The sequence below is a fragment of the Peromyscus maniculatus genome, chromosome 9 (genome assembly GCF_049852395.1).
Source record: "Peromyscus maniculatus bairdii isolate BWxNUB_F1_BW_parent chromosome 9, HU_Pman_BW_mat_3.1, whole genome shotgun sequence".
NCBI classification, from domain to species: Eukaryota; Metazoa; Chordata; class Mammalia; order Rodentia; family Cricetidae; genus Peromyscus; species Peromyscus maniculatus.
In genome coordinates, this window is record NC_134860.1 from 120419455 (window position 1) to 120447391 (window position 27937).

The 27937-nt window shown below is 42.1% G+C and overlaps 1 protein-coding gene and 1 long non-coding RNA gene across 3 annotated transcripts in view; one reads left to right on the top strand and one right to left on the bottom strand.

Moving 5' to 3' along the window:
• The window catches only part of Pcca (propionyl-CoA carboxylase subunit alpha), a 370367-nt gene that overhangs the window by 306094 nt on the left and 36336 nt on the right, over positions 1-27937 (top strand). The gene's annotated exons all lie outside the window — the stretch shown is intronic.
• Positions 5865-27643, bottom strand: LOC143267474 (uncharacterized). Its single transcript, XR_013042624.1, has 2 exons — positions 27457-27643; positions 5865-6755 (listed from the first exon to the last, which is right to left on the bottom strand). It is a non-coding gene; the product is annotated as an uncharacterized LOC143267474 (long non-coding RNA).

Below are 27937 nucleotides of genomic sequence, written 5' to 3' on the forward strand. Positions count from 1 at the left end.
CTGTATATTTCCCGTCTTATATAGCTTTTTTTCTTTTACTCTCTCTTTAAAGATTTTACTATTTCTAAACTGATGATATGATGTTCCCCAAAATATTGTGCACCCTAATAAACTTATCTGGGGTCAGAGAACAGAACAGCTACTAGACATAGAGGCCAGAAAATGGTGACACACACACCTTTAATCCTAGCATTCCAGAGGCAGAGATCCACCTGGAACTCTGTGAGCTCAAAGCCACACTGGAAACAGCCAGGCATGGTAACAAGAGCCTTTAATCCTGGGAAGTAATGGCAGGAAGCAGAAAGGCATGAAGACGCGGAACTAGAACTGGTTAAGCTTTTAGGCTTTTGAGCAGCAGTTCAGCTGAGATCCATTTGGATGAGGACTAGGAGCTTCCAGTCTGAGGAAACAGGATCAGCTGAGGAACTGGCAAGGTGAGGTGGCTGTAGCTTGTTCTGCTTCTCTGATCTTCCAGCATTCACTCCAATACCCAGCTCCAGGTTTGTTTTTATTAATAAGACATTTTAAGATTCATGCTACACTAAACTATTTCTTTCCATAAATGTCCATACCTCCTTTTCTTTCTATATACATTATAAAACACACTGGAACCTGTTTAGAGATTTTTTTTCCCCATCTGGACCTCTTTCACTAAGTATCTTTTAGCCTTTTTTGACCATACAAGCAAACCTTTAAACTGCTAACCTACACCTGGATCCTCTGCCTGTGGCTCTCAGCTTACTCCACCTGCTTCTCGGGTCATGAAAGCCTAAAGCTCAAAGCCTGGTCAGAGGTTTCTGCTGAGAACTGGCTTAAATCTTCCTAGCTATGAAAGCTGGTACATGTATCACCACAAGCAGTTTTTACTTAGCTTGCTGTTCCTAGTTTCTATTTAGTGCTGCTGGCTGAACATTGGTGCCTCTTAAAGGAGTCATGTCCTTTTTTTCTCCCTCCCCCTCAGCTTTTTTAACCCCTATGTGGAAATCTGGCCCCACATTGGGTGCTATAATGTTGTTGTTAGTTTTTGGTCTTTGGGGTGCTGCCACTCAGCTACCAAATAAATCACACATGGAGGCGTATTCTTACTTATAAATGCCCAGCCTTAGCTTGGCTTGTTTCTTGCCAGCTTTCCTAAACTTTAAAGGAAAAACTTTCCTGTCTACTTTTGCCTCTGGGCTTTTCCCATTCTTTTATTTTTGTAAATCTTATTCTTACTCTGTGGCTTGCTGACGCCTTATGGTCAGCCCCAGATTTCTCCTTCTATATATTCTCTCTGCCTGCCAGCCCTATGTTGCTGGAGGGCTTCTCTCCAGGTTCCACCAAGCCCCGCAGTCCCACAATCCAAGTATAAAATAATCACTCAGACACTTATATTACTTATAAACTGTATGGCCATGGCAGGCTTCTTGCTAACTGTTCTTATATCTTAAATTAACCCATTTCTATAAATCTATACCTTGCTACATGGCTCGTGGCTTACCGGTACTTTACATCTTCCTTGTCCTGGCGGCGGCTCCAGGCGGTCTCCCTCTCCTTCCTCCTTCCTCAATTCTCCTCTCTCCTTGTCCCACCTATACTTCCTGCCTGGTCACTGGCCAATCAGTGCTTTATTTATATAGAGCGATATCCACAGCACTTCCCCTTTTTTTTCTTTTTCAAAAAGGAAGGTTTTAACTTCAACATAGTAAAATTACATATAACAAAATAATTATCGAGTAAGAATTACAGTTACAATATTAAAGAAGATATCTAATATTTGTGAGTTTAAGGTTTTATATATAACTTATCTTTTATCACAACTAAGGAAAATTGTAAGTATCTAGTCTTTAACCACATCAAAGACCTCAGAAGGATATAATATTACCTGAGAAATGGGAGAAGGATGCAAGCAACTTTCGGGAGTCTTGCAGGGTAGACAGTGACAGCTGACAGCCTGGACAGTCATTCAAAGTTCTCTTGTAAAGTTGGGGCATCAGTCTTCAGCCCGCAGGCTTAGAGTCTCTCATTTACTTTTCTCTGTGTCCTGTAGAATGTCTTGCAGTTTCCTCTGCAAATCAGGAGCCTGAAGGACCATTTTGTCAAGCAAAGTTCAGTGGTCACCTTTCTATGGGTCCTGTATGCCCAGTTGATCAAGCAGTCCAGGCAAGAACAGTTTCTTGTCCAAATGGCTATTTTTTGTCAAAATGAAGACAAACTCCATATGGAGTGTCTTTGATGCCCATACACTTCTCTGAAGTAAATCGGTGCTGTCAGGAGCAGACCTGTCTCACTGTCCAGAAAGTCTAAATTTTTAAAACATTTTAAATGCCATATTCTGTAGGTTTTTGAAGTGTTTGAAGACTACCTATCTATCTGAAATATATCTATGTATACCTAGAAGACTCAACTAACATGGCTACAAGTATGATTATCATAGATGACTAATTATTAATCTATTTTTAATTATCCATTACAATTTTAAATGAGTTACATAAACATAATACCTCACACAAAAATAGAAATATATATACAGTATAACAAAATTAAGTTTAAATTTGTATCAATAAACTAAAATCTATAGCAATGTAAAACATTTTAAACAAGTTGTTACTCTTTAAAAGCAAGTTCATTAATCTACCCTTTCATCTTATCATATCTAAACTATCCCCTTTTTTTCTTTAGAAAGAGATTATATTTATAATCAACCTGTTTTAAATAAAAATATTGGTTTTTCTCTGTCCCACACCAGAGGGCTCTTCTGATTTGGGACATAAGAATCTCTTAACCCTCTTAACCATTTTTTTAAGCAATATGTCTGGGTTTAGAGGGGGAGTGAGCCAAGTCCATCTCTAAAGCCAGCTTGGTATATTCGGGAATTTGGGCGTAGCTTCTTTTACTACTTCCTGCTGCAGGGGGGCGCTGTATCTTATGGGGACACAAAGAAAATTTTAGGATTATGGAGTAGTCCATGAGAATGTATCATCTGAGCCAGTTGCCTGAAACCGTTCCGGATGTTGGATCATCTGGGCCATGCTGTCATTGGAGACCTTTCAGGGGGTCTTGGCTGGTCAAACCTGATGTATCTTAATCTGGAACAAATCCATAGCCTCTGGCTTTCTGTGGAAACAAAAGCAGAACCTCTTTTCCAAAGCAACATATCCTTATATCCAAATTTTGAAGTCAAGGTACTTTTAAAATTTACATTTTGGCATAACTGAACTGCTTTTACCATCAAATGTTTTTCTTCAGTTACGAATATCAAAGAGAACATAATCCAGATTCTCTGTGTGATAGGCCATCTTTACGTGGCTTATTACCTTTACTGTTTTTTTTTAAGACTTTATTTTTAGAAACTATTTGTATATATTTCTTTTTTTCTATTTTAAGCCTACATACATTTTTACATGCATTATAAACTATTCCATCTGAATCAGTCTTGTTGCAAACCTATTGCTTTAAACTGCAGCCTTCTGGCTCTGCCCACTTTAGCTTCCTAACATGGCGGTGGTACATTTTCTCCAGCTCTGGGAGTCATCAAGTCTCAGAAATAGTGGGTCTACGCTTTTATCAAAGTAGCGTGTAGCCCAGAAACCTCTCTCTCTCTCTCTCTCTCTCTCTCTCTCTCTCTCTCTCTCTCTCTCTCTCTCTCTCTCTCCTCTCCCTTTTTTTTAAAACTAGTAAAGACTAAATCTACCACATAGCATAATGTGCCCCTGGCAGGCGCCTCATTCCCGCCATACTGCAGGTTAAGCACAAACGCCAGGAACCCGCCAGTGTTCAAACCCATGTTTTGTGGCATCTAGCTGCCTGTATGAGACATGAATCAGGAACCTGTTTTTGGCTCTGTTTAGAATTGGTTATTAAGTATTCTCAGGTTTAAGGTGGAAACTTGAGTGGTTGGGCGCCATTTGTTGCTGGAGAGCTTCTCTCCAGGTTCCACCAAGCCCTGCAGTCCCACAATCCAAGTATAAAATAATCACTCAGACACTTATATTACTTACAAACTGTATGGCCGTGGCAGGCTTCTTACTAACTGTTCTTATATCTTAAATTAACCCATTTCTATAAATCTATACCTTGTCACGTGGCTCTTGGCTTACTGGTACTTTACATCTTCCTTGTCCTGGCGGCGGCTCCAGGCAGTCTCCCTCTCCTTCCTCCTTCCTCAATTCTCCTCTTTCCTTGTCCCGCCTATACTTCCTGCCTGGTCACTGGCCGATCAGTGCTTTATTTATATAGAGCGATATCCACAGCAGCCCTGCTTATCCTTTCTCCTGCCTCACTATTGGCCATTCAGTTTTTTATTAGACCATCAGAACACAGCTTCACAGAGTTAAACAAATGCAACATAAACAAAAGTTACACACCTTTAAAGAATATTCTACATCTGGTTGTGGTGGTGTCTTTGGCATTCCATGGCTTGGAGCTGTCATTCTAAGTTTCTGCCAACATGTGGCCCTTTCCCTGTGTCTGTGTGCTTTTATTCATGTGAATCTGTAATACTAGTTGGGAGACTTGGGGCACACCTACTCAACATAGTCAAAACTCCTCCTAAGTACTCACAGCTGCAAAACCCTAGTTCCAAATAATGTCACACCTGTGAGGTTCTGACGAACATGACATTTTAGATGACACTGTATATTTAAATAGAAATAAATAGGAAAGATTATTTGACATGTATGAAAATTAAAATGACTCAGTTTACATAAAAATATGTTCTCTTAGCTCATTGCTTCTTAGTTCTGCTTTTCTAGTGCCTCACTTGAATATAGCCATTTATTTCTCCAAGTATCCTCATGTCTGTTATCACCCCCCATAACAGGAACTACCTCCTCTACTCAGATGTATAAGACATAGGGGTGGTGGTGGGTAGGGGGATGGGGGTGGGATGTGCCTGGGTTTAGAACTAAGCTATCCCAGAGGCATTAAGTAACCACCTGGTGATCAAAACCAGGTCTTACTTATCTTAAAGTCAAGCTGGTAACATCACAGTACACTCCAAATGAATTCTTAACTGGGTAAGCCAGGAAACTCTCTGCAGAAGTTGATGGTTGTTTTGTTTTTGTTTTTTTCTTGCTCTGTGACCACAGGGCAGGACGGTGGGGGGGGGGGGTGGTGCCGCACACACACACTCTTGTTATGAAGTTGTCCTTGGGGCCCTTTCAGGACCTCCTCTAATTAGGCCTAACCACGTCCGAAAGAGCCTACCTCTGAATCCTGTCAGGCCAGTGGTTAGGACTTGTCAGTTAGGGAACACAAGCAGTCAGTGTAAAAATCCTCTTAGTAAACTACTGTCCCAGAATTTTCCTTAGGAAGGGGTGCCTATTTCAGGTAGCAAGTTGGTTGGGTCCCACATTTTGGTTAAGCTGTGAGTCTATATACCAGACAGTCTAAGCTAACCAACTGAGAAAGCAGTGTTTTGTTAAACCAGAATTTCTCATAAAAGGAATAAGGATGATTTTTTTCTTTTAATTTAGGAATGTGGAAGTTACCATTGTGTTCATTATTTAAATTCTAGTCATTGTTTCTATTTAATGTCTGAAGCACTGCAGTGTAAGGCATTCATTTCTCACTGAGACTAAATCTCCCCACCTTGGAGAAACCACACCGATTCCCCCGAACAGCCTCTCAGTAGCTATGTGTTGGTGTTCACCAAGGGTTTGAGGAACTATCCGTTCCTGTCTTTGACACTTAGCCAGAGATTTTAATGAAACCAAATGATGCTCAAGTTCTCAAAGCTGATTTGAATCTCAAATTGTACATTTTAAATTAAGTTTTTGTTGATAATAAATATACTTTATTTCTTATTAGCCTTGAAAGCTTGAGTGATAACATCAGTAGAATAAACATGTTTTACAAAGATTTACCATTAAGGAGTCTATTAATGCGACCCTTGGTACACCAGCACAATTAGATTTCAAAGTAAGGGTTTATGAAGTAACAGCGATTAATGACAACCATCGGAAACAATTTTGAACTCCATCAGTTTAACTCAGGAGGGTAAACTTAATATGATAATTCATCTAGTTGAATCGCATCAGCTTAGCAGGAAAGAATGTAAATATGTGACCCTTACCTAGCTTGTAAATGGATGCTGTGCTGAGAGATTTATCCGTTCCATTAAGGAACTTTGGGGAACTTTGGAGTTTCGGCAATTGTTCCCTTGGAGGCTGAAAACCCAACCTGATCTCATACTGGGACCATCCTGGTTTGCATATTTCCATAATTTGCCTTTGCTACTAATATGACAGCAAGACAGAAATAACCATTTCTAATAATATCAGATGGAGTTGTGGAGGACAGCATTTTAATGCCGTGAAAGACCTCCCTGTGGGGCTGTTATTGCTGCCGTCAAACAGCAGCCACACAGTTGTAGCCGAAGCCTCTTAATTGATTCGTTTAATTAGCAAGAGCTGAAGCCATTGCTGTATCTTGTCATCTGATATTGCAGGCCTTAAATCTGCATCATTCATATTTAGAGATAGAGAAGCGTCATCAAAATGCCTAAAAATTTACTTCTGAATGTTGAATTTTAACAGAACAGCCTCCCATTTGTCTGGAAGTCAAATTGTTAGAAAATGAGAAGTAAGTTGGTTGCCGTTCTTCATGCCTTATCTTTGGATTAATAAATGATGTCATTGTCTGTGTCTGGGTATCCTCTTCCGAAAGACGATGTGAGAAACACTTGCCAGTCTTTTGTGCCTTGTAGATGATAAGTATTCCTTGACCACAGGTGTCTGACTCAGGGACTGTCTCTCCCGTCCCTTTCTCTGCATCTGTGGAGTATCAGAAATGACATGATAGCTTGCAACCGCTTCTCACACACTGGTCCACATAACTGCCCACCTTTGTAGCCACCTGAGTCTTGCCTGCGCATACTTTCCACCCAGGTGCCTCTGTTTAAAGCATTGGGCTGGGTTGCCCCCTTGGGACCTGCCCACCACGTGCACTGACTGATGCTCACTTTCCCTGGATAGAGGAAAAGGACGATGGGGTGAAGGTAGTGTTAGTGTCTGGTGTGGAAAACAGAGCACGCCCCCAGATTTTACATATACTCTCCTGCCACATGCACACATGCATATGCACACAGGCTCACTCCTTCCCTGCTGGGCCAAACTGTCTTATCCCCGACCCCAATCCTTTACCATCTTCAATCAGAAAGCAGGTGTCCTAGAGCAGTTAGTGGCAGGTGGCTCCAGTTTTTCAGATGTGTATATTTTTTATAATACTCAGCTCACAAGTAAATTTATAGCATCCCATCTTGCATTTTCTCCTAAATGTACAAAGTATGAGTCAGAATATAGATAAGAGTTATGAAATGTGCTTTAAATGTTCTCTTAGTTAAGCATTGTTTCTGCAGCAGTGTGTGGTCTAAGTAATGAGTATCAACCTCCTCTAAGAATGGACACTTGGAATGTGAGTTTAGTATATATTCTTGTGAAGTTGGTCTGCTGAATGTTTTGTCTGATCATATAGAAAACCACTTACAATCCAAGACCCGGGCTGGAAAGACAGCTCAGCAGTTAAAAGCACTGCTTGCTCTTACAGAGACTCAGATTCAGTTCCTAGAACCCACATAGCAGCTCAACTGCCTCTAACTCCTGTTCCAGGTGATTGATTGCCCTCTTCTGTCCTCCATGGACATCTACAGGCATGTAGTGAATATACATACACTCAGGTATGTGTACACACACACACACACACACAATGCACCACCACACAATAGATATTTTTTAATGTACACTGACTAGTATTTGCATTATATTCTGATAATTAATAATTAATACCAAGTTGAACAAACTGATACCAAACTACCTTATACCATTAGTGTACTAAACCAAACGTATAAATGATGTTCTGGAATAGAACAGTGTATCTAAGAATTTGACTATATTTCGATGGTATTTGCTTATTTATTTATTTAGTAGCTGAAGAGGAGCATGATGGGAAATAAAATGTAAGGAAACCCATAGTGTCATCAACTGCATCTCCAGTGCTTGTTTATGATCCCGTAGTCTGAATCGATCCCAGTTACTTCAAGTCGTAGGCCTGTATACAGCGATCACTTTCATTTTTGGTCTAAAGCAGGAATTTTCAGTCCTCTTGTATAGATCACTTGCTGTCATGTGTAGTTGTAAGTTTTTTTCAGGTCCTGGCGGGTCCTACCTGCCCTGTGGTCCCCCAGCCACTTATAATCATTCAGAGGCTTAATATTAATTACCAATTGTATGGCCTATGGTAGGCTTCTTGCTAGCCAGCTCTTATAGCTTCACTCGTTTCTGCTAATCTCTAAGTTGCCACATGGCATTACCGGTCTGCTGGCATGTTGTTGCTCCTTGGGCAGCAGGCTGGCATCTCTCCAGACTCTGCCTTTCTCTTTCCTGTCTCTCTCCTTGGATTTCCTACCTGTCTCTAAGCTGCCTTACCATAGGCCAGAGCAGCTTATTTATTAACCAGTGGGAATAACATGTATTTACAGTGCGTTCTCACTGCCGTGGCCCAGGTTCGATTCCTGATCAGGAAGCCACCAGAGAAAACTTTTGACTACAGTCATGGGCTGACCTGTATATAGTAAGATGCTCAGCAGCATCCCTGGCCTTTACAATGAGATGCTAGAGCATATCCTCAGGTGGAGTGACAAAAACTGGGGCACTGTAATGTCGTGCCTGATTCAGGACCAATAGCCATATAAATACTTAATAGTGGGATTTGAGTTTCTTTCCTATTTTACTAATGCATATTAGTGTCTCTAGAGTCTTAGTGATCTGAAGTCTATCAAGTACCAATGTATGAAATTCATTGTGATCATGTGAATATATACCTTATACAAAGAAAATGGCAAACCACCCTGGCCTGATGTTGGGTTTGTTTTAGGAATATATTTAACCTTTAACTATTTGGAAGCTTGAGAAGGCTACTTTTTCTTTTTCCACCTCATACTGGATCATTATTGTACATCTGCCCTGGACAGCATTCATGGAGTGGTAGGGCAAATCATAGCTTGTGTGATGCTCAAGTGTGTTTTGGGTCCTTTCTGCCATTTGAATAGGTAGATGAACCATCGCTGTTTACCAGAGACAGCCATCTGGCTGAACAGTGAGAGCAGCAGTTCCAGGACTTGTTCAAGAAGCCACTCTTACTTGGTTTTCAATGTTGTAGAAGTTTGATGCTCTTTCTGGAACACTGAATATATTACAAGCATTCCCTTCACACAGGCATTTGTGAGGGTCTCCTCCATTCTTTCTTATCTACTATTTAATTTTATGGCACTTAATACTTGGTGACATTTTTCCCTTGGCTATGGGACTGCGTGACAGGGTGGCCAAGCTGTCAGATCATGGTCGGCTTTCCAGGTGCATGCATTTGAGAGGTAACTTTCCCAAACTAGCATATTTTTTGAATGATGCATATTCTCAATTGTAAGATAGTTCAGGTAATTCTAGGGTCCCAGTGCTAATGACCTGAGTTAATTATCAGGCTTCAAGGGCACCATGACACTGCAAGTGACTTTGTTTGAAATGAACTCTCTCTCTTACTTAGGGGTAAGGGAAATAACTACTGTGTAAATTCTAACAGTTACTATCTTAGTTCGCCACCCCTCTCCGTCTCGGCTCTTCATTAGACTAACCTTTGCAGGGGGGTGAGCAGAGAGCCCATCTTGATGAGACCCTGCAGAGTGCTCACATGTGCCGTTTGTCACTCCCTTCTGCAGGTGAGATAACACCTGTTAGAAACCTGCAGAAATGGGGTTGGGCCAATGGTTCAGTGATTAAGAGCACTTACTGCTCTTTCATTATGTGTTGAGGTTCTCTGTGAACACCAGCAGAGTAACAATCCACAGGAGATAAGAAGGCAGTTCCATTCACTAGCCAGTGTTGGTTCAAACTTTGGGAGTCTGACCCTGAGTAGTTTATTTTAGGCATATTTAAGCACAGCACAGTTTGGTGTAAAATTTCCTGGTGATAAATAACTCAGTCCTCTGTACACACACACACACACACACACACACACACACACACACACACACACACACCTTAAGACATGACTACATTGAAGCTGTTTATAAAGTACATGTATCATCTTCCATAAAAATAGGTTCTGTAGATTGACATGCTCATGATTAGAGTCGATGGGAGGATCCAGTGTTGTCTCTGCCACACATATAGTACAAAGGTCACAGGCTATTAACCACATCTACTCCAAGCCTTCTGGGTGGAAAACAGGTTATACACTTCTCCCTTTGAAGAGATAGTCCTGCATGTTTAATATCCTGGTTCCCCTAGTGTTTATCATCTGTGAGCACAGGAACCTCTGTGCCTCCCATACTTCCAAAGAACCTGAGTTTGATTTCCAGCACCGACATAGGGTGCCTACAACCACTTGTAACTCCAACTGTAAGGAATCTGACACCTTCTGGCCTCTGCAGATATCTGAACACATGTGGCATACACAGATATGTCCACATGCACATGAATAGGAACTTTAAAAAAAAAGAGCCTGCAGAAAACAATTGATTTTGTATTGTGAGGAGAGCTATGCCGCAGGCTAGACCAAAATGTAGCTCTTGCACCAGGTAGCTGAACTTCAGGCTCCCTTCTGCTAGTGGCCCTTTGCCTGCCCTTGTGATGCCTGAATACCAGGGAAGGGACCCTTGACCCTTGTGAGTTGACTTTAGAGACCATCCCCCTGCTTTCTCAGCTAGCTGCTTCTGTATTTGGTAGGAGAGCGTTTTCACAAAAGGTAATACTATTTTTCCAAGTAACCGTTAATAGACAGAAAACTAGATTAAACATGCAGTTTGATTAAAAGGTTTTTCTCTCAATTAAGAAAACTTTAACCAAATGAATAAAGCCTGGTGATACAAGCTTATAATCCTATCTAGTGAGAGAGCTAAGGCAGGCAGATCCCAAAGTAAAGGTAGCATGGGCAACTTAGTGAGACACGTATTGAATTAGAAAGTACAGAGGGGGAGGTGTAGCTTAATAATAACAGAGTGCTTGACCAGCATATGCAAGGCCCTGGGTTCAAGCCCCAGCACTGTCCTCCAAATAGATAGATGGTAGGTCAGTGGGTAGGTGGATGGATGGATGGATGGATGGATGGATGGATGGATGGATGGATGGATCCAGATATGATACACGTTTAAGTGTATTTTGAGAGATACCTTGTTTTTATGTATTTAACCTCTATTTCTTTACTCTCTCCTTTAACCAATTTTGAGCCCAACAATGTATGACAATATTGGAAGTGGTAATATAGTGTTTCAGAACAGTGATTCTGTTCTCCAGGGGACATATGGATGGTCTGGAGACATTCTGGTTGTCTCCAGTGGTGGGCTGCTACCAGAGCAGCCAGCATGCTGCTAAGGGCCCCACAATGCACAGGCCAGCCTAGCACAGCAGAGTCACTCGACCTCGAGTATTAGTAGCGTGAGGTTGAGAATCCTGTTCCAGACAGTGGTCATAGACAGGCACCTCCTGGATGGGGTTTTCTATCTAATAAAGCTCATGATGAAATCTCTTATGCCAAAAAATGTAGTTAATACAGCTCACCATTTGACAGCAGACCTTAGCAGCACCGTCCCTGGCCTCTTCTAAGAAGCATGGGCAATGCAGCGAGCTGATGGCGTTCCCTCCTGATCACAGGCTGCCTGAAACTGCTTGCCACCACTGCCAAGCACCCTCACATTGAAGATCCAGATCCAAAATTCCAAGTCCTTTTCTACCAAATGTGTTATCACTTTTCCTGGCATTGTAAACTGTAAGGATCTTAAGTTGGGGATCACCTGAGATTCTCTATGACCATATTGCTAACCTTCACAAAGCTAAGACTGAAAACTTGCTCATGTTTGCCCCCTGGGCCATGGTGCAGCTAGTCCCTCTGCATCCATTCCGCAGATTATCTTATTTCAGCTCATTTACCAAATAGAGCATTTTCTTATTTGTCCTAATATTTGGTGACTGTTCACATGTGCCTTTATGTCTGCACAGAACTATGGCCAAAGTGGTTCTATAAATGCCATGTATTCCTTGGTCACTGACAGCTTGATCCAAGGGATATTGCTTTTCATATTTGTGATTATATCTAAATTTAATTTCAAAAGGAACTTTTTCCAGTTCAAGATTGCCATCTATGGAGATTTCTCTTTGGATCATCTCTGTTAATTTTATGTTAACTTACAGGGAAAGATTCATTTAATACTGTGGTGTCAGTTCACAAGACTCTGTGAACACACACCCTGTTTCCTGGGCATGGCCAGCAGTAGCACTGTCCCAGTCAGCCCTGCAGTCCTTGCAGCCTGCAGCAGGCTTTCACGGAGGTACGAGCGGCACTGGGCCCGGACACCACATGGTGGCTTGCCACCGTCTAGTCTGCACACTGGCCCTTGGAAGCTAACAACACACATTTTATTTGTGGATTCTGATTTATGGAGGTGATTGAGGCTACTGCCCTTAAAAGAAGAATTTATTTCCCACCAAAGGGAGCAGCCATACCATGCAGGCCCACAGGGAAAGCTGGGGAGGAGGGGACTTGCCAGGTAGAAGGAGCTCCATGAGACATGGGCAGAAGCCCTTTTGGGTTCCGTGGGAAAGTACAGGGCAGGTGGGTGGGTCAGGTAGGATTTTCTGATCAAAATAATGTCAGTGGACTTTAGGCTAAAGGGTGGGTGGTCTCTAGTTGCCCAGTACCTAGTCCTAAATGGTTAGGGAAGTGGAAAACTGATGTGGTGTCAGAGTTAAAAAAGGGGTGCTTGGCTTAGTCACAGTTTTCTTTACTTCTAGGAATTAACTCATATGGGTGGGGCAGTCTGTCCTTAGGTGTGTAAGTGCCTCCTCCAAATGTTAAACCTAGATAGAGAAAAAACATCATGGGGTCTGGAGAGCGGGTACAGTGGTTAAGCAGTGTGTACTGCTTCTGTAGAGTATCCAAGTTCAGTTCCTGTGCTGGGTAGCTCACAACCACTCGTTATTCCAGCCCTCTAGCCTCCGTGATCAACTGTGTACATAGCTACATACAACTAAAAAGAAAACAAATCTGCATGCACATGGCGCGCACACACACACACACACACACACACACGCACGCACGCACGCACGCACGCACGCACGCACGCACGCACGCACGCACGCATAGGGAAATAGGGAAACAGCAAGTAATCAGAGCCAACTAACCTGTAGTAACTTAACTCACAGACACTGGTGCTTACATTAGAACGTGCATTTATTAATCTTTAAGTTTGCCCTCCAGGATAATCAATTAGGAAGTTCTTTAGCATAGCTTCAGAACCAGTCTGGTTTAGGTGGCGGTCTGAGCAAGATTGCCACAGTGTACCTGTGTCATGCCAAAATCTGGTGAACTGCTTCTTAACTAGCCGCAAGAGCGCCCCTGTGGCCACTCTGCACCCTCGGTTTACTGTGCCTTGCTCTGCATTCTCTGCTTGCAGAATTACTCTTGGGAGCGATTAGGCTTTAACAACCCGAACCATAGCTGCAGACCTGTACTGAACAGAACCCCAGTTCTCTGGTTGCTTTGATTGGAATTCTCAGTACCCCCACAGCCTTTGGTCATGTGCCTTCACAGATGGTGTAGCCCTTATATTCTGAGTTTTACCAGTGTAACCCTCAGAACTTGTAATTTCCCGTGTCTTAGGGGAACACCCTCTGAAGCATGCACACTCAGAGGGGAAAAATATCTAATGAAAAGAGCCCTGAAAGAGTTCATTTCTAGTCTCAGTAATGCTTTAAACTGGTGATGTGACCTCCTAACCCTCAGTTTTCTTTGTTGTAAAATTAAAGGTTGGGGTCATTGACCTCTGAGGTCTCTCTCAGCACCATCCTACCCTGAGAGTGATTGCATCAGGCACAATAAGCAGTTTGCTCCAGACAGTAGCAAACCATCACATATGCAACTGATTAGCACCCTTGTCTCTCTCTCCATTTCCTCAGCTCTTCAGTCTCATTAGGGGAGACATCACTGACTTCCCACAATGCCATTGTGTCCTGCAACTTAATTTCTGGGGACACACATTGTGCTGCTCCAGGCTCAGTGCTAATAATCAAGATTATATGTTCTGCTTACAGTGACTTTTTTTTGTGGTTTCTGGGGAAAAAATGCAGATGCTTTTCAATTATTCTAGGGAAATTTTGATTAACCCCCTGGGTAGAGTTCTCTGTACCACCTGCCATGGAGAAGCAAGTTTTATTGAGCAGAAGGTATAGAATTGAATTGCTCTTATTTGTTTTTTTTTTTTTTCCGGCGCCTCTGGTACTATTTCAAGCTTAAGCATTTTAATAAATATTTAATAAATATCTGTCTAAAATAGGTCAAAACTACTATAAAGTAAATCTCCTTTGTTCTCCAATTTCAAATGCAAATAAATTCATTTGACTTTTAAGTGGAATTTGCAAGTTACAGACCCATTTTTCCTCATGTATATAACTAGTGAGTTTTCATTTTGTTTTTACTCGAGTTTTTTGTTTTATTTTGTTTGGTGCCCAGGATTGAAAACAGAGCCTCAGTCATGCCAGCCATAGGTTACTGTGCTGACCAACCAGTCTCAGAATCAAGGTGGGCCTCCTGTCTGTATCTCCCACCTGGTGAGATTACAAGCATGACCCACTATGCCTGCCTTGAAATTCTCTTTAACTGGCATAGCTGACTGGCCTTGGTACGCACTCTATGGTGTGAGTACTTCAGAGCAACTTGTGTTAACAGCACCACAGCTTTGGATGCTGTCCTTGTTGACACCTCACATTTCACTGTGCTCTCTTGGTGTTCTTTTGCCTCATGCAATTTTTACCCTTTGCCTGTGGTCAGAATATTTTATATGCTTCATTTATAGAGAATTATGAAATGCATGCCTGTAGACAATTTTACAAGATTTTATTGAAATATAATTTTATTTGAAGTATACAAATCAGTGGTTCTGCAGCCACCACTGCCATCAGTTGTAGGGCGTTTTTGTCCCCTCCAAAAGAGGCCCTGTACCACTACCCAACTCTCTCCATCTCTTGCCCTCCTGCCCCGGCAGCCATTTTTCTTTCTGTGTATTTGTATTCTGTACATATCATAGAAATGGAATCATGCAGTTTATTGTGGCTTGTGCCTAGTTTGCAAGGGTTTGTCCACATTATATCATGTGTCTGCATTTCCATTTCTTTTTATGGCTGAATGCCTTAAAATGTAAATGTTACATGACTGGCATTTGGGTGGCTTCTGTTTTTTTTTTTTTTTTTTTTTTTTTTTTTTTTTTTTTTTTTTTTTTTTTTAGATGATCATGGATACGGCTGCTCTGGACATTGATATTCCAGTTTTCATTTTTCCTGGGTCTATGCTTTGGTATAACTTCCAGACCATACAGTATCTTTGTGAACTTTTGAGGCAAAGTAGCTGCACTGTCTTCCATCTGAATATCTGAGAGAATCAGTTCTAGAGTCACGCTGAATGCTGCACTGGAAGGATTATGAATTAGAGACAATTCTGGGCTACATAGGGAGACCCGTTTTAACAAAGCAAATCCTTCGGCATCCTCACCAATGCTTATTATGATCTGTCTTTTACTACAGACATCTTGGTGCTATGGCAAAAGAACTTGTTTTTAAATGGTATCTGGCCGGGCGGCGGCGGCGCACGCCTTTAATCCCAGCACTCGGGAGGCAGAGGCAGGTGGATCTCTGTGAGTTCGAGGCCAGCCTAGGCTACCAAGTGAGTTCCAGGAAAGGCGCAAAGCTACACAGAGAAACCCTGTCTCAAAAAACCAAAAAAAAAAAAAAAAAGAAAAAGAAAAATAAATGGTATCTGTGTCGAGGTTCCTCCTTGTTCCTTTGAAGTTGTAATTAATACAGAAGTAGCCCAAAATGTTTATTACTTTATTTTTTCTTTATTACACTGTGTGTGTGTGTGCGTGCGTGCACGCGCATGTGTTTGAGCACACTCACACTCTCAATGTGGCACTTTTTTGGAGGTCAGAGGACAACTTGGAGTCCATTCTCCCCTACACCATGTGGGTTTTAAGGGCAGTTGTACCTTCTCTGCCATCTTGTCCTGCTTTGTATTTCAGAACAAACTGACCTCTCACAAAACAGCAAACATACATTTTAAATGGATATGTATTTTCTGCTTCATTCGTTTCCCATCTTTTCACAAATGTTTTTGATATTCAACAAGTAATACCTTTCATTTCCCCACTCCCACCTCCTTAATTATAATGTGTGTGGAAAGGCCTTTCTATACAGAGAGGCAGGAAGAGTAAAGAGCAGAGGAACCTAATGATGCTCATGGATTTTAAAACCGGGAATCTTGTAACATTTCGAGTATAAATCAACTAATACATTCCCAGTCAGCTTCCCCTTGTTGCCTGTGACTGCTACTTGCCTTGGAAGTCAGACACTGCCCATTTCTGTCAGTGCTCTCATCATTTAGATGTCTCCTGTGCTGGAGACCTCCTACATATGCTTGAAAAGGATAGAATAGCTGACACTGTATTTAATTAGCACTAATATTGTGAAGAAGGAAAAGCATGTTAAGTATTTTTCTGCGACACTAGCTCAAAATTAGCAGAAGAGGGCAAGCACAGTCCTGTCTACACACTGCCGTTATTTGCACAGCCAAGGCATCTACCATCCACTCAGGCACTCCATTCCTTGAGTATCTGTTAGGTGCCTCTTATGTGTGGAATGATAGTGTGGTGCTGTGTACATGAGCCAGTTTTAACAAAACAGAAATCTGAATCACAAACAAGTTCCCCTGGCAAATAGCTGGGGTATACAGTACAACTAATACAAGTTCACATCCACACAGTTTCACTTTTCTTCGGTCCTTGCAAAACTGAAAGATAGGAGTTGTGGTGGGGCTGGGAGGGTGGATGAGAAAGGAGGATAAGGACTTTGGATTCTGAGCTTGTCACTTTTTCTGCCACTTTTGTTTTGTAAATATCTTTCTTGATTTCCCTTTGGAATCTTATTGTCATTATTTCAACAATGCACTGCCATCTGTTTGTATATAGAAGGTATTTGCAGGGTAAAGCCCCAGGGCACCACTTTACAGTCAGGCAGATACCAGCTTCTCTATTCTTTGGCTGGAGCTCCCTTACTCTCTCAGTGATGATTTCCTGTTCCTTGCAACTCCAGTGAGAATGAATGGGGTATTGCATGCATAATACTTAAGTGCTATTCTTGCACCACAGAGGCGATCACTCAAGAGCTCTGACTTGCATTGTAGAGGCACCTTTCATCCCAAGAGTAAACTCTGATTTCCCTTCATCGCCATAGCTGTTTCCCAAGGCATGGCTGCTTTAGATCTAGAGACTCTTTCGTGCCTGTTGGAAATTCAGTGAGCAGGAAGATGTTCTCCAGAGCCTGTTTCTGTTTTCTTTCTGACTTCATGTATGGTGTACAAGCTCTAGTTCTCCATGCTATGTGAAATCACCGCAGCTTTTGCAACAGAATGTTAGCAGCCCGTAGCTGTGTTTACCCAGGTGCGTCAGGACGCCTTCATGGATTTTCCATTCCAGCAGCTATGTGTTGAGAGCTGTGGGAGATGTATGGTAATTTCTGGTCTGTGGGTCTTTTTAGTAGATGGTATTCTGGCAAAGCACCTTTGGACCACATTTGCTTAATTTCTTCCTTCACTGGGCCCTCTGTGCATCAACCCCTCATACTTGAGTCATCTGGCTCTAAAATGGACAGAAACTGGGGACTAGAAAATACAGCTTCTCTCTGTATGCCAAGAGGTACTGCATGCTCCTGATGTGGCTCTCACTACAGATAATTTCTGTCCCCATTTGTAGCCATTGGTGATAGCCCACGAGTCCTGGGATTAAAAATCTTGGTGCTGTTTTCCTGCTATGCATGTAGCTTTGGGAGAGTGACAGGTCTCTCTGCCTCTTCCTCTGTGATAGAATGAGTTAATAATGCACAATATAGCATGGCACCATGACCACTTCCAATGGTTATGAAGGATTGTTCTTATTTTGACTGGCTGCAGAAAAATCACAGCCTGTCACATCACTGTCCCTGGTAGAGCAGGAGTGTCCTCTGACAAAGCTTCATCAGAACCCAGTTCTCAGGATATAGTCACTAGGCATTTTTTTTTTTGCATATTGCTTTTTTTTTTTTTTTTTTTTGGCCAGTGAATAAAACAATTCTGGAAACATGAAAAGAGTTTGTTAAAGCTCTCTGGTCTACCTTGTTGTAGTAGGGATAAGCAACATTAACCCAAACCAAAAAGTAACATCCAGAACTGGGCAGGAACTAAGGGAGCCTCCAGAACTGGGGCATAGAGAGGATTCCCAGTACGGAAATGTAGCAGGCTTTCTTTTGGGCCACCAACCAGTTTCCAAATCATGAAATGGAGACTTAATATTAGTTTTGAATTCTTGGCCTTATCTTATGCTTGTCCCCCTAGCTCTTATAACTTAAATTAACCCATGCTTTTGCCTCAGGGCTTTTTACCTTTTTTTTTTTTTTTTTTCATTCTGTATGCCCAGCTCCATGTCTGGCTGGCTGGCCCCAGGCATCTCCCTCTCTTTCTCCCTCTTTCTCTTCTTCTAGATTTTCCTAGATTTCTCCTCCTACTTATTCTCTCTACCTGTCAGCTCTGCCTATCCCTCTACTAGCTATTGGCTGGTTAGCTCTTTATTAGACCAACCAAGTGCCTTAGGCAGACAAGATAAAACAAATGCAACACATCTTTACATAATTAAAGTAATATTCTGTAACATTAACAAATGTAACACATAGTTAAGTAATATTCCACAACAGGGGAGTTATGAAGTGCACCCCAGGAAGTGGTACCCATGTTAAGGTCTAACTAGTGGGGAGAGAAAATCATTAAGTAGAAAAGCTAATTAGATGAAGAAGGGTGGGCAGAACAGGACTAGGAACTGGCTGTGCAAATGCTCTGGCTGGGGCCTGCTCCTTTTAAAGCTATGGCATTTGTCCTTTTCCACAAACCACCTAGGAGACTTGTGTGAAATTAATCAGCCAAACCCTAGTTACTAATTGAGTTGCAGTCCATTCAAAAGGTTCAGGAAAGGGTGTCAGGAGTGAATGATAGGACAATTATGTCATAATAAAGTTTGTGTTAAGATCACTCTAGGGTATGGAGAGATAGCCCAGCAGTTAAGAGCACGTACTGTGTTCTTTTACAGGAGCCTCAGCTAGGGATGAGACCTTGTGAGCCCTACCCTATGCTGTGTACTGCTCTTGTACATTCCAGTTATTTATCCTCAAACACATGGTGCCTCAGTCACCTGTAACTCCAGTTCTGAGGGATCCAATGCATTCTTCTAACCTCCTTGGGCTCCTGCCAACACTGGGTATGCATAGTAACTCAGGCTCTCACAACATAAATAGCAGATAAATTTGTTTTTACTTTTTAAATTATTATTACTATTATTATTATACTTGTTTTGAGACAGGGTCTCTCTGTATAGTTCTGTTTGGCCTGGAACTTGCTATGTAGACCAGGCTGGCCTCTAACTCCCAGAGGTCCTCCTGTTTATGCCTCCCATGTGCTGGGGTTAAAGGCATGCACCACCACATCTGGCCAATAAATTTCCTTTAAAAAAGATAACTCTAGGTTGAGAGTGGATTGGAGGAAATATGGAGAATAGTAGGAGGACACTGTGTTACTTCAGGTAGAGAAGGTAGAGCTTGACATAAAGTAGTGATCAAAGAATTAAGATGGCATGAAAACAGAACCTTTTTTTCTCTTTAAAAAATATAATAATTTTTATTCTTTGAGAATTTTATATATTCATGGGTACTTCCCACTAATTACTCTCAGTATCCACCCCCAATTTCATATCCTCAGTTTGTTTGTTTTTAACCTTCCACGTCAAGTTTGTTCTGCCCATAATCCTGGATGTGCGGCCATCCACCAGAGAATGGTCAACCTACCTGGTACTACACCCTAAAGAGAACTTGTTCTTCCTCCTCTAGAGGCTATCAACTGTCCATAGATTCCCCAGCTAGGGGTGGGAGCTTGTGAGTCCCTACCCATTCCACGATAGACTGTGGACTGGCTTGATCTTGTGCAGGCCATGTGCAGGCAACCATAGCTCTTGTGAGTTCGTGAATATAGTGGTTCTGTCTTGTCCAAAACACAGTTGCTCAGGTTCTCCCTATCTCTGGCCCCTGCTACCATTCTGCCCCCTCTTTCACAGTAGTCCTTGAGCCTTGGGGTGAAAGGCTATGGTAGAGATGTCTCATTTATTGGGGAGCACTTCACAGACACTTATTCTCTGAACCCTGACCAGTTGTGGGTTTTGTGTTTACTACTAGTGCCCATTGCACAAAGAAACTTCTCTGATGTCTGAGAGCTGTACAAACCTGTAAACACGGGCATAGGAGTTTAGATGGCAATTTGAGGGCAGAGTCTGTTTAGCAAAATAGTGGTTTAAACTCACCCCTTGGGCCTATGAACTTCCTGGCCATGGGTTCTTACAGATTTACAGTAGCTGGAATTCATTTTCTCCTGTGGAACAAGCCTTAAATCTAAGCAGAAGGAGGTTGGTTACCCTCATATTTGTGCTACTGTTGCCCTCAGGAGTCTACCTTGCCATGCTGGCTGTTACTGTAGCTCAAGGGCTTCAAGCTATGTAAGGGTGTTGATGACTTTTTTCTTCTACTGGCCTGCATAGCACCTTCAGGGCCTCCAAAAGCTAGATAACAGGGAAGAAGCTTTCTGGATATATCAGCTTGATTCCTCCAGGTACCCATAACCAACATGTATGGTGTCATCGGCAATAGGGTCTTATCATCAAGAGAAGAAAACCTTTAAGCAAATGGTTTTTCTAATCATCTAGATGAGTGGTTCTCAACTTTCCTAATGCTGCGACCCTTTAATACAGTTCCTCATATTGTAGTGACCCCCAATCATAAAGTTATTTTTGTTGCTACTTCATAATTCTAATTTGTTGCTGTTATAAATCATAATGTAAATATCTGATATTCAGGATATCTGATATGTGAGCCCTGGGAAAAGGTCGTTTGACACCCCCCCCAAGGGGTCATGACCTACAGGTTCAGAACCACCGATCTAGACAGTAATATAGTAAGAATGGTCCCTAAAATACTATGCCATTCCTTGTAGAATAACAAGTTTAGAATTAAGGCATCTCATGAGAATTATAACAAAATTAATACAGAGGTGAAATGAATGGCCTTTAGCCATGTGATCATCCTTCACACCTTCCTCAACACCGACCATTCCTCAGCCTGTTTCTCCCTCCCTTGACTAGTAGGCCTGGCTTGTCCTCTAGGAAGAGAGCATGAGGACCAGGGTCATTCTCAGCTGAAGGTGGGAAGGGAGAGGCTGTCTGTGAGCTAAGGCTTTGGAACCTGGATCAAGTGGAACCTGTCCTTCATCTAGAGTTCCCTCCTGCTTAGCTCAGATTCCTGTAGCTAACTGCTCCTTAACCAGAGGATAGTGCAGTTCTGAAGTTCTTAGTTATTTCCTTCTAGGTTTGTTTTTTCTTGGCTCTAGGAAGTTGTCCATCTTTCCACAGTCTAGTTCTGTTATTTCCTCTGGGGAATAGTTTTGTGTTCTCTAAGGAGCAGGCTATTATAGAAGCCTGGGATCTGGGGGAGCACCAAGGTCCCAAATAGCTGGTTCCCTTACTGGATAGAAATGGAAGTGGGAAGAGTTTAGGAGGCTCCATGTAATTGTGGCTTCTTAGATGGTGCCTAGGTAGTGGCTACTATATGGAAGACTAGGGTCTGCAGGGACCCAGGAGCCCCTGCCAGGGAAAATAAGACTTGGTCCTCCCCTAAAGTAATCATTTGGCCTCTGACCTGGTTCTCCTATGAGCTGTGCCTCGGGCACTCACCGCATTCATCAGGATAAATTGCCAGCATCTGTTGGCCTCTTTTCCTCGGCTTCAGTGGGAAGTCACCAGTCACTTAGCTTGCTTCATGGCCAGAGTACCCACTCTGAAAATTTTTTTTGCAGCTGGCTTTAGAGGATGGCCCATGGTGCCTGTGACATCTTCCCTTGACAAACCAGTATCAGCTCTCACCAGCAGTGGGAAGAACAGGAACAGGCTTTCTTTTGAGTCACCAACCAGCTCCCAAATCATGATATGGAGACTTATTATTAATTATGAATGTTCAGCCTCATCTTATATTTGTCCTGATAGCTCTTATAACTTACTTGAACCTGTTTCTCTACGTCTATGCTTTGCCTCAGGGCTTTTTATCTTTCTTTCATTCTGTCTGTCCTAACTGGTGGCAGTTGCCTGGCTGGCCCTGGGCATCTTCCTGTCTTACTCCCCCATTCTCTCTTCTCTTCTCTCCCCTGAGCCTAGATTTCTCCTCCTATTTATTCTCTCTGCCCACCAGCCCCGCCTATCATCTACTGCCTAGCTATTGGCGGTTGAGCTTTTTATTAGACCAATCAGGTGCCTTAGCCAAGGTGAACTAGCAACAAATCTTTACATAATTAAACAAATGCAGAATAAACAAAAGAACACACCTTTATATAGTTAAAGAGATGTTCTGCAACATAAACAAGTGTAACACATCGACATAATTAAACAAACAGCATAAACCAATCTAACATATCTTTACCTAGTTCAAGTAATATTCTACAACAAATAGGCATGTCATATCACAGTGGCAGAGGGAAGGAAACACCCTCACTCTCTAACTCTGAATATACTAGATGCTTCTCACTCAGGGTAAGGGGTGGCCATAGAGCCTGGGGCATTGCCTAAAAACAGGTGATTTGCCCTCCTTCTCCTGGCAGAGTTAGAGCTCTACTGCCCACCTCTGTTACAGGAGTGAGCAGGAAGGGAGTTCATGCCACTCTTTTCTAAAATCCCACAAAAACTCTCACTTGTCACTCGGGCCTCCAACCTTATAGTCAGGAATCACTATGAGCAAATCACATGGAATAATCTTCATTGTTCTTATGGTGTTCAGTGTCTCAACTGAGGTTCTTAATGTACCATACTGGGAGGCAACTGTTTCCAGTAAGAAGTAGTGTCCACCCTAATTACAGATGTTCCTAGTCTTAATAGACTTACTATCCCAAGTGGAAAATTCCACATCATATGTCCCAGACGTTGTTCTTAGCACATAGCATGTTGAAGAATGGCAGTTTCTTCCCATCTTGACTGCCACTAGTGTTGCCCAGCATCCCAAAGCATTGCCACATGTGGCCTGCTCAACACAAGACCCAATCCAATTCCAGTTTGCTTCCTGTACCATGGTAAATGCCCTTTGTGCCTCATGTCATGGGTCTCACTGTACTGAGAAAAGTGGTACAAACTTTTGATATTTTGGAAATGTAGGGCTCATGGATTAAACTTCTGTAGGTGCTTGATATTGAAGATGGATGTGGTAGCCACCCCCTTCCATGTTTCTACCCTTCATGCTTTTAGTTACTTGTAGTCAGCCTTGGTCTTAAAAATAGTAAATGGAAAATTCCTAAAACAAACAATTCTTAAGTTTTCAATTATATGCTATTCTAGGTAGTATGATCAACTCTTGTCTCATTCTGCCTGGGGTGTGACTATTGTTATGGTCCTGTGCGTCCACATGGTAGACACTGTTCTCATTCAGTTGACTAGGCTCAGGCATGTCAGTTCCTGTGCTTAGGAAACCTCGATTACACAGAATAAAGTGCAAGAGTAGTGACACTGGCAATTCAGTGTGCCTGAGAGACGCTGTGAGGTGGTTCCTTTGAGTGAAAAGGTAAAAGAAAAGTATTGTCTTGATAAGGCAAGAAGAAGAAACAGAACCACCAGCTGTGGCTGCTAAGATCTGAGGAAGAAATGAACCTTCTGTGGTGAAATCATGAAGAAGGAAGAAATGTGCTGTGTTTCTCAAAGTGCAAAATTTAATAATTTAACTTTATCTTAGATATGTATGTCCTTACGAGGTTTGGTACTCTCTGCTTTGGGCACCACCAGGCACTGTGGAACTATGTCCTAATCTTGGAGTTCTATCTTAGATACAGTATGTATTACCTGTTTTAAACAATAGAATTAAAATGTGACCACATCATCCAAATTTGACTTTGTATGACACCACATGTGGCTTACTCCTTAATCCTCATTGTTATCAAGAGATAAACTTGGCCTATACTGGTATTTTCTTGAATTCATGGATGGAGAGGAAAGAAAAAGGGGGCAGGGTAAAAAAAAAGTCTTTCACTTTTATAATTTTTAATCCATCGTTAAAAGTATGGCTTGCTTTATGATCTGAAGAGATACTATCTAAGTCTTTATATTAGGAACAAAAGTGAGCTTTCAGGAAAAAAAAAGGGGGTGGGGTGTTAGAGCTTAATATGCATCAAGCCTTTGATGTATTTCTAGATTTTAAGAAGCTTCCCTCTGTTCCTAGCCACACTGAAACAGGTCCACCCATGTGTCTGTCCAGGCACTGGCCCTTCGCATCATCACACTGTTTGCTGGACCACCTTTCAGCAAACAACGGTGTTCCACCATCACACCTACCATGTTACCAATACAAGCTGCCTCACTAGGACTTCAGCTCTCATTCTTTATTTTCCATAGGAAGACTCTGGAGTTAATGATGGGTTGAAGGAACCACCCATTAGCCTGTGAGTCTTCTTTTGGACTGCTATTGGTCCAGCCATTGCACCTTATTGAGAAGTATTTACTGAAAACTGAAACAGACCTTAGCACAGAGCATGAATTGGAAAGTACAGTAGATCATTTTGCTTTTAATAAAAAAAAGAAGTCTTTGATTCTTTGACATTTTGAGTTATTGTGTGTGTGTGTGTGTGTGTGTGTGTGTGCGCGCGCGCACGCGCACGCATACAAATGCATGCCTGTGTAGAAGCCAGAGGTCAAAGTCAGTGTGTTCCTCTATCACTCTCTTGTTTATTCATTTATTTTTTGAGACAGAGTTTCTCACTGAACCTGGTAGTTATTGATTGGCTAGACTAGTGAGCCAGCAAGTCCCATGGGTTCTCCTGTCTCTAACTCCCTGACCCTGGAGTTAAAGGCATTACCACACCAGCTTTTTTATGTAGGTGCTAGGGATCTACACTCAGGTTCCCATACATGACAACAAGCACTTTATGCACTGAACATCTCCACAACCCTTATTTCATTTCTTTTAACATATCTCTCTGGTTTGAAGGTGTGTCACACTGTTTACAGAGCAGTTTGGGATTTGTGTATTTCCTAGATTGTAGGGAACCTCTGGACCAGTCTATGTCTTCATGATCTTTCCATCCAGAGACATTAGTCCCAGATTCTGTCGTGCTTTGTGCCAGTGAGTTTCCTAGATAGAGAACAACAATATGGGTCTCAGTTTCACAAATGCTAAAACAAAATCCAGGAGGAAAAGGAAGTAATTGATTAGCAGTGGCTACTGTGCTGAGAAGGATGACCTGCCTTCAAAGACTTCTGCTTTGAGCTTCATAGTATGTTTAAGAAATAGTTTACTTCAAAGGCACTCACCACAAGAAAATGGGCTGTTTTCCTGCTATTCTTGTCCACTGTCTCAGTATTACTATAAGTAGCTCATATCCGGCTCTCTGTGGTCTCAGGTGGTCGTTTGTGTTTCTGATCCACAGGCTGAAGCTGTAAGAACTCTGGCCCTATTTTAAGTCAGTGGCAAATCCACACTGTTTGGCAGGAGTTGATTGAGGTTCTCATGAAATGCTTGACACTCTGACCCATCTTAAAGAAAATGCTTAGATGCTATAATCAGTATGCATAGGGATTATGGCCTCCCAAAATAGAAAACTAAATTTACCAAGCCAGGCCCAGGCAGACTCACCGGAATGCACCTGCAGTTTTGATGTATTGTGATCACTTCTGCACTGCCATTCTAAGTTTCTAAACAATGTGCTCAGTGTCTTTGAGATAAAAGCCTGACTGAGTTACAAAGACCTCATTGGAAGTATTTGAACTTGCCCTTTCTCCCCTGTGGATAGATCTGGCATATGTAGAATTTAAGAGGCCACTCTTAATACTGGCATCTTCTAGATAGTACCAAATTCACAGAAAGAAATCAACGATTTTCTGAATTTCACTGAAATTCTTCATGCAGGGGTCATATTCATGGAAAGCACTCCCCGGCGATTTGGAGTAGAGCCCTCCAGGGATGTACTGTGGTCAGTGCTCTGGTTAGGTTAGGCTTAGTGGCACTGTTTTTCCTTCCTGCCTATTTGATGTATTCACTGATTAGACCTAGGTTTATTTTGAGAAATACAGGCTTGAGATGATTTCAGTTTCACACTGGTTTCCTTGCCCACCTTCCTCCTTCCCTTCTCTTTCTGTTTAAAATCAAGAGTAAAGGTTGGCTTTCCTGTCTCACAGTAGAAGCAGAATGAGTGAGGACTGAAAGAGTGAGTGGTGTGGTGTGTTCAGAAGAGAGAACCATCCACTCTCGGCCTTGATGATAGCAGTAAGGCTGCGGGCACTGGTGTCCTGTGTCCACATTAGCCACTTAAAGCACTGACTACAAAGCAACCTTTTACCATCTTTTGTATTTACTACCAACTTGCTTTGGCAGCCCTAGTGGCAAGGCAGAATACTTCCTAAATTTCTAGTTAGGGCTTCTGAGATCTGTGCTGACTTTGAGCAGAGCTGACCTAGCCACATGCAAACTGGCTGGCTGTATGGAGGTTTGCTCAAGTTCAAGTATTACTCGGCTCAGTGCCTTCAGGGGAACCAATCCACAGGAACAACCCATGATAGGAGTTAGGAGAGTTAGCACTCCTCTTCTGCCTGCATGTAATGCTAATAATTCTTAAGGAACTATTTTAGTTTATTTTACTTGTAGGAGATACATTCACATTTCCTAAACTTACTGCCAGGATATGCATATGGAGGCCTTTAGGAAAGGTTAGTTATCCAGGCCCTAAGGAAGGCATTAGATGGTGATTCCAAGAAGCTCCACATAAACCATGATCCTGTAATTGTATGTATCAGGAGTACTCAGTGTGTCTAAGACATGTTAGATTATCTTCTCACTGAACCTCAGGTAGTAACCCTGGATACTTACACACATTAAATAGGTGACCTTCAAGGTCACAAAGGACTCTATGTGGATAAGAGCTGTGAGCCTAAGGCTTCAGCCACAGCAGCTTGTGGGTCTTCCTTCTCCTGTGTACCCCACTGACTTTTCTTATCCTCCCAACCGCCCCTGTAGTGGGTCTGCCTCTATCTACAAGGCTTCAACCCCCCTTCCATCTTGAGTTTCTGCACATGGCAGATGGATGCACATTATCTTAGCTTCCACAGCCAGTCGAGAGTTCATGCTGTCCCTGCAACCATCCTTTTTTGTCATTCCCAAGGAGGGATCTGATTGTCTAGTTCTGTTTTTTTCTCACCTAGATGAGAGACCATTGGACAGTCTAGTATTTTATGCCCTTCAGTCCAGTCAGCTAATCACAGAGAAGCAGGGCTTACATGCATATGCATACTGCCGCCTCAGAAGACTCCATGTGGAAACTATCGGGACCAAAGCCTACTGTGGACCCTTTCCTCACCTCATCAGTGTTTACACTCATAGTCACCAGACACTTCTGAGCAGCAGGGTTTTCATAAAGATCCTAGGGTGTTCCATGGGACAGAACAGCATCTGCAGCTAATGAGATTGTGATCAGTTATTACTACGCAAGGATCCAACATGGGCTATATTGTGGCATGAAACTAGGATAACATCTATAGGACTCTATTCACACACACACACACACACACACAATGTATTCCATAACATTCTAGAAAAATATATAAACATATCAACTAAATGGGTTATATTGACTAAAATACCTGAAATAGAAAATATTCACAAATGAGAATTCTAACAATGAAAGTTAGAAGCTTCAGCAATGTTGATAACTTTTATCTGTGTAATCAAAACAATTAAGGGCTTAAGGATGTGACTTAATAGAGTAATCATCATTCAAGTGCCCCAAAGAGTAAATATAGCACCATAGAGGTTTGGTTTGGGGGTGGAGGACATCTGAA